This window comes from Schistocerca nitens, chromosome 1, assembly GCF_023898315.1.
Source record: "Schistocerca nitens isolate TAMUIC-IGC-003100 chromosome 1, iqSchNite1.1, whole genome shotgun sequence".
Classification (NCBI taxonomy): Eukaryota; Metazoa; Arthropoda; class Insecta; order Orthoptera; family Acrididae; genus Schistocerca; species Schistocerca nitens.
Window position 1 is genome coordinate 265,015,743 of NC_064614.1, and position 7,962 is coordinate 265,023,704.

The 7,962-nt window shown below is 43.5% G+C and overlaps 1 pseudogene; it reads right to left on the reverse strand.

The window, feature by feature from the left end:
* Positions 1–7,181: 7,181 nt before the first annotated feature.
* Positions 7,182–7,299, reverse strand: LOC126211919 (5S ribosomal RNA; annotated as a pseudogene).
* Positions 7,300–7,962: the final 663 nt, after the last annotated feature.

Sequence of the window (7,962 nt, forward strand, 5' to 3'; positions counted from 1 at the left end):
AAAGTAAGACGAAGCAAAGATGATGTTCTTTACAGGAAATGCTCAATATGTCCACCATCATTCCTCAACAATAGCTGTAGTCGAGGAATAATGTTGTGAACAGCACTGTAAAGCATGTCCGGAGTTATGGTGAGGCATTGGCGTCGGATGTTGTCTTTCAGCATCCCTAGAGATGTCGGTCGATCACGATACACTTGCGACTTCAGGTAACCCCAAAGCCAATAATCGCACGGACTGAGGTCTGGGGACCTGAGAGGCCAAGCATGACGAAAGTGGCGGCTGAGCACACGATCATCACCAAACGAAGCGCGCAAGAGATCTTTCACGCGTCTAGCAATATGGGGTGGAGCTCCATTCTGCATAAACATCGTACGTTCCAGCAGGTGTTTATCAGCCAGGCTGGGGATGATGCGATTCTGTAACATATCGGCATACCTCTCACCCGTCACGGTAGCAGTTACAAAACCAGAATCACGCATTTCCTCGAAGAAAAGAGGCCCGATATAGGTTGACGTGGTAAATCCAACCCATACCGTGACTTTCTCGTCGTGCAGTGGAGTTTCCACGACAATTCTAGGATTTTCAGTAGCCCAAATTCTGCAGTTGTGGGCGTTGACAGACCCTCGGAGCGAGAAGTGAGCTTCGTCGGTCCACAACACGTTACTCAACCAATCGTCATCTTCCGCCATCTTTTTAAACGCCCAAACCGTAAATGCACTCCGCTTCACTAAATCGCCAGGTAACAGTTCATGATGCCGATGGATTTTGTACGGATAGCATCGGAGGGTACGCCTAAGTGCCAACCAAACAGCCGGTGCGACGTGCGATTGCATGAGCGCTGACTTCCCCGTACACAGACGAACCCGCTACAGTATCCATTTATTCCTGAACTGTCTCAGCAGCATTACGCCTTGTGCTCGGTCGGCCACTACGGGGTCTATCGTCTAAACAACCCGTGGCTTCGAACTTCGAAATCATTCTCGCCACAGCTGCATTTGTCAACGGGCCTTTACCCGTTCGAATCCCCTTCCTATGGCGATAGGATCGTAACGCTGAACTAGCACATTCCCCATTCTGATAATACAGCTTCACTAAAAGCGCCTTTTCAGGTAGCATCAACATGCTGCTCCTGCTGGTGCATCTGATTCTCTCTCTCATTACAGCTCCTTTTATACACGATTGTTATGCGCAGTCACTGACGTTTTGCTGTCCAGCGCCATCCGTATGACATTTTGTGAACTTTGTTTTTGTTTTGGTTCTAATAAAGTCCCATGTCATTCCAAGCATGTGTGTCAATTTTTACCTCTCTATCTACATTATTCCGTGGTTTATTAAGTTTTCAAATTTATTCTGACTTTTTGATCACCCGGTACGTACGACTAATAACGCGTTTTCACGGCTTTACTTCGGCCAGTACCTCTTCTCCTACTTTCCACGTAAAGCTGTGAGGGCGGGTACTGAGTAGCGCTTGGATAGTTCAGTCGGTAGAATACCTGCCTGCGAAAGGCAAAGGTCTCAGATTCGTTTATCAGTCCTGCACACAGTTTTTATCTGTCAGGAAGTTCCAAATCAGACCCTCATTCCGCTGCTTAGCGAAAATTCGTTCCGGAAGCAGTCCATCAGGCTGTAGGTAAGCCATGTCTTCGCAATACACTTTCTATCGGACGTGTTAGACCCACAAGGTATGCAGGAGAAATGCTGTCACGTTTGGAATGTAGTGGAGGAGGTACTGGCGGACAAGAGGGGTGCGCCTGCACGTCTTCACCAATTTCGTTCAAATTTAAGGTAATAGCAGGGTTTGGCCAGAAATGAAAGAGACAGAAGTGGGCGCTCCAGGTGGTTAGGCGTTTAAAAAAATATAGTATTTTTGGCACCGGTCGGGCGAAACAGGAGGCATTTATGTCAGCGTAATTCCCAGGCAGCAGTTGGCGCAACGGAAGAGTACAGAAGGGGATCAAGACCTTGCGTGGATACTTCGTTATTTTCAATTTTTACTTTGCTTACAGCATAGAAAATTTAAAAAGGGAAATGGATAAGTTAAAGTTAGATATAGTGGGAATTAGTGTAGCTCGGTGGCAGGAGGAACAAGACTTTTGGTCAGGCGAATACAAGGTTATAAATACAAAGTCAAATAGGGGTAATGCAGGAGTAGGTTTAATAATGAATAAAAAAATAGGAGTGCGGGTAAGCTACTACAAACAGCATAGTGAACGCATTATTGTGGCCAAGATAGACATGAAGCCCACGCCTACTACAGTAGTACAAGATTATATGCCAACTAGCTCTGCAGATGACGAAGAAATTGAAGACATGTATGATGAAATAAAATAAATTATTCAGATAGTGAAGGGAGACGAAAATTTAATAGTGATGGGTGACTGGAATTCGGTAGTAGGAAAAGGGAGAGAAGGAAACGTAGTAGGTGAATATGGATTGGGGGCAAGAAATGAAAGAGGAAGCCGCCTGGTAGAATTTTGCACGGAGCACAAATTAATCATAGATAACACTTGGTTTAAGAATCATAAAAGAAGGTTGTATACATGGAAGAAGCCGGGAGATACTGACAGGTTTCAGATAGATTATATAATGGTAAGACAGAGATTTAGGAACCAGGTTTTAAATTGTAAGACATTTCCAGGGGCCGATGTGGACTCTGACCACAATCTATTGGTTATGAACTGTAGATTAAAACTGAAGAAACTGCAAAAAGGTGGGAATTTAAGGAGATGGGAACTGGATAAACTGAAAGAACCAGAGGTTGTACAGAGTTTCAGGGAGAGCATAAAGGAACAATTGACAGGAATGGGGGAAAGAAATACAGTAGAAGAAGGATGGGTAGCTTTGAGGGATGAAGTAGTGAAGGCAGCAGAGGATCAAGTAGGTAAAAAGACAAGGGCTAGTAGATATCCTTGGGTAACAGAAGAAATATTGAATTTAATTGACGAAAGGAGAAAATATAAAAATGCATTAAATGAAGCATGCAAAAAGGAATACAAACGTCTCAAAAATGAGGTCGACAGGAAGTGCAAATTGGCTAAGCAGGGATGGCTAGAGGACAAATGTAAGGATGTAGAGGCTTATCTCACTAGGGGCAAGATAGATATTGCCTACAGGAAAATTAAAGAGACCTTTGGAGAAAAGAGTGCCACTTGCATGAATATCAAGAGCTCAGATGGAAACCCAGTTCTAAGCAAAGAAGGGAAAGCAGAAATGTGGAAGGAGTGTATAGAGGGTCTACACAAGGGCGATGTACTTGAGGAAAATATTATGGAAATGTAAGAGGATATAGATGAAGGTGAAATGGGAGATATGATACCGCGTGAAGAGTTTGACAGAGCAGTGAAAGACCTGAGTCGAAACAAGGCCCCAGGAGTAGACAGCATTCCATTAGAACTACTGACGGCCTTGGGAGAGCCAGTCATGACAAAACTGTACCATCTGTTGAGCAAGATGTATGAGACAGGCGAAATTACCTCAGACTTCAAGAAGAATATAATAATTCCAATCCCAAAGAAAGTAGGTGTTGACAGATGTGAGAATTACCGAACTATCAGTTTAATAAGTCACGGCTGCAAAATACTAACGCGAATTATTTACAGACGAATGGAAAAACTAGTAGAAACCGACCTCGGGGAAGATCAGTTTGGATTCCCTAAAAATATTGGAACATGTCAGGCAATACTGACCCTACGACTTATCTTGGAAGCTAGATTTAGGAAAGGCAAACCTACGTTTCTAGCATTTGTAGACTTAGAGAAAGCTTTTAACAATGTTGACTGGAATACTCTCTTTCAGATTCTGAAGGTTGCGGGGGTAAAATACAGGGAACGAAAGGATATTTACAATTTGTACAGAAACCAAATGGCAGTTATAAGAGTTGAGGGGCATGAAAGGGAAGCAGTGGTTGGCAAGGGAGTGAGACATGGTTGTAGCCTCTCCCCGATGTTATTCAATCTGTATATTGAGCAAGCAGTGAAGGAAACAAAAAAAATATTCGGAGTAGGTATTAAAATCCATGGAGAAGAAATAAAAACCTTGAGGTGCGCCGATGACATTGTAATTCTGTCACAGACAGCAAAGGACTTGGAAGAGCAGTTGAACGGAATGGATAGCGTCTTGAAAGGAGGATATAAGATGAACATCAACAAAAGCAAAACGAGGATAATGGAATGTAGTCGAATTAAGTCGAGTGATGCTGAGGGAATTAGATTAGGAAATGAGACACTTAAAGTAGTAAAGGAGTTTTGCTATTTGGGGAGCAAAATAACTGATGATGATCGAAGTGGAGAGGATATAAAATGTAGACTGGCAATGGCAAGGAAAGCGTTTCTGAAGAAGAGAAATTTGTTAACATCGAGTATTGATTTAAGTGTCAGAAAGTCATTTCTGAAAGTATTTGTATGGAGTGTAGCCATGTATGGAAGTGAAACATGGACGATAAATAGTTTGGACAAGAAGAGAATAGAAGCTTTCGAAATGTGGTGCTACAGAAGAATGCTGAAGATTAGATGGGTAGATCACATAACTAATGAGGAGGTATTGAATAGGATTGGGGAGAAGAGAAGTTGTGGCACAACTTGACTAGAAGAAGGGATCGATTGGTAGGACATGTTCTGAGGCATGAAGGGATCACCAATTTAGCATTGGAGGGCAGCGTGGAGGGTAAAAATCGTAGAGGGAGACCAAGAGATGAATACAGTAAGCAGATTCAGAAGGATGTAGGTTGCAGTAGGTACTGGGAGATGAAGAAGCTTGCACAGGATAGAGTAGCATGGAGAACTGCATCAAACCAGTCTCAGGACTGAAGAGCACAACAACAACACTTTGCTTACTCTGTGAATATATTTCCATAAAAGGCACGACAAGGAAAGACGCAGTAAAATGCGGGACTGCAAATAAATACCCGGAAAAGGATTACAACGCGTATACGAGGACTTGTATATAAAAGTTACGTATTGTCATTATTTTACAGTTGATAATTTACACTTGTTGGGGTAATACGCTTCGTAAAAGCAGGGAAGCAGTAATTTTCTCGGTGTCTTGCACCCTTTATAAACGGAGCGTTTTTACAATTACACTATCGTTTTAAAGTTGCTATACAGAAACGAACTTTGTTTACATTCATGAAAGATTTTCTCTCATCACACAATTTCGCAGCAAAAGACGCGTAACACCTCATTTCGCCAATTTTTTTATTTTTTATTTATTTTTTTTATAGTAAAGACAGCCCACTGGTTGCAATGGATTTTATAGTCGAATTGACCATGGTTTCGACTCCTAAACTAAGGGAGTCTTCGACTATAAAATCCATTGCAACCAGTGGGCTGTCTTTACTATAAAAAATATTTTCACGGTTGCTGCACACAGCTATATTTAAAGCTGTAAAATTTCGCCAAATGTTAGCGAGGGTAGCTGAAAATGTACAGCGAAATGTATTTTGATTCAGTCTTCTCGGGATGTGAATTCTTTTTCTCTCTCAACGAGATAAGAGCAGTTTCGGAGCTTTTTCATCAAATTTTATAGCTGACGATAAAAACAGACGTCACAGAGTTTGCTCTAGCGAAGTGCATTTGGGGGAAATCACTTTAATACGGCGCGATAGAATCCTTAGTCGTGTTGAAAAAACTCTTACAATTGTGGGTTTGTTTGTCCTTCCCATGAGTCAATCAACACATTAAATTAGCCGTACTGCACAAACGGTTTCACCACATTACATACAATATATGAAGCCCAATATACCTAAAGAAATACCACTAAACATACACACGACTGCCGGCCGCTGTGGCCGAGAGGTTCTAGGCGCTTCAGTCTGGAACCGCGCTGCTGCTACGGTCGCAGGATCGAATCCTGCCTCGGGCTTGGATGTGTGTGATGTCCTTCCGACCGGCGAAATTTTACAGTTGCGCAGATTGCTGCCTGGAAACTACGCAAACAAAAATACCTGATGACGCTTCGCTCTATCCACGCCAAAAATGCTATTTTATCTAAACGCTCGGCCATCTTGAACTCGCAGTTCTGTCAAAAATGGCTCTGAGCACTATGGGACTCAACTGCTGAGGTCATAAGTCCCCTAGAACTTAGAACTACTTAAACCTAACTAACCTAAGGACATCACACACATCCATGCCCGAGGCAGGATTCGAACCTGCGACCGTAGCGGTCGCGCGGCTCCGGACTGAGCGCCTAGAACCGCTAGACCACCGCGGCCGCAGTTCTGTCGCTTTCATTTCTGGCCAAGCCCTGAATATATCATAAATGTGGACGAAATCGGTGCTAGAAAGTAGGCGCGGTCCTCTTATCAGTCGATAAGCACAAACTTGCGTGCGAAAGGTAAAGATCCCGGGTTCGAATCCCAGTCTGGCAAATAGTTTTAATCTGTCACGAAATTTCATTGGATTTAGTTCAACTAGCGCGTCGTTTCACGGCAAGATATGCTGATACGTGCTGTTCAGAATAGACCTCGGTCAGTACCGAGATCTCTCGAGATTCCAGACGAAATCCATAAGCTTTCGGCTGACAAGGCGACAGTACGACCTTCTCGCCGATTTGACTCACATTGACAGGGTGTGTAGGGTACAACTAGCTCTTTATTATATGTAAAAAGTAAGAAGCAGCTACCAACCGTTCTTGAGAAAATCGGGTTTCAAAATTATAGGCGTTTTTATGCTGTAAGCTTTGTAGGGGTACCAGTGTTCACGGAATACGCAGTTCAGCGAATAAGCACTTAGTCTCGCATGCGCGAGGTCTGTGGATCGAATCTCGCTGCCGGTAGTTTATTTTTTCTCCTCCTCCGTCCGAACAGGTTTCGGGAGACCCAACGGTACTGACCGACCGCCATATCGGCCTGAGCCTATGGGCGTCACTGGAAGCGTATTTGGAGGGGTGTGAGGTCAGCACACCGCTCACCCGGGCGTTGTCTGTTTTCATTCAAAATGGTTCAAATGGCTCTGAGCACTATGGGACTTAACTTCTAAGATCATCAGTCCCCTAGAACTTAGAACTACTTAAACCTAACTAACCTAAGGTCATCACACACATCCATGCCCGAGGGAGGATTCGAACCTGCGACCGTAGCGGTCACGCGGTTCGAGACTGTAGCGCCTAGAACCGCACGGCCACCCCGGCCGGCTGTCTGTTTTCGTGTGCTCAACTTGCCTCACAAGGGCTGAGTGCACCCAGCTTGCCAGCAGCGACCTGCAGACCAGATGGTCACCCATCCAAGTTCTACCCAAGCCCGACAGTGCTTGGCTTCGGTGATCTGATGGGAACCGATGTTACCACTGCGACATGACTGTTGGCAGTTTATTTTTCATTTCCATGCAGTTCTAATAACAGATTTATTATGACCGTGAAAAGTATAGCTATCAATAATTCATTTACTATTTCCCTAATTTTTAACTTGAAAAAATGAGAAGGGTTTTTTTCTTAAGAAGACTGGAAATGAGAAAAGGTGCACGAGCACTTTCAATTAAATCGGCGTAGTCATTTTATTTATATTATCGTATCTACATTTGTGACAAGTATAATGCGTAACATATGTAGCACAACACGAAACAGGATGATACTGATCGTAGAAATATGGAAAACAATAATTATCGCGACATACGGCAGATGTAAGATAGGCCGAAATTTTGCATGTCCATGGTTTTTTTTCAATGTGTCAATTGCAAAACAAACTTGGTTTACGTTCATAAACGGTTCTCGGTCGTCACACGATTTCGCAGCAAACTAGAGCATAGCAACGAACATTGGAGCACATAACTCACAGAAAATATACCGACAGTGTGATTAAATCCAAAGACCTTGTGCTTATGAAACTAAGCGGTTACTTGATTGGCAGCGGAGACTTGCATGTTACCGACCATACACTGAAGAGCCAAAGAAACTGGTACACCTGCCCAATATCGTGTAAGACCCCCGCGAGCACGCAGAAGAGCCGCAACAAGACGTGCCATGGACTTG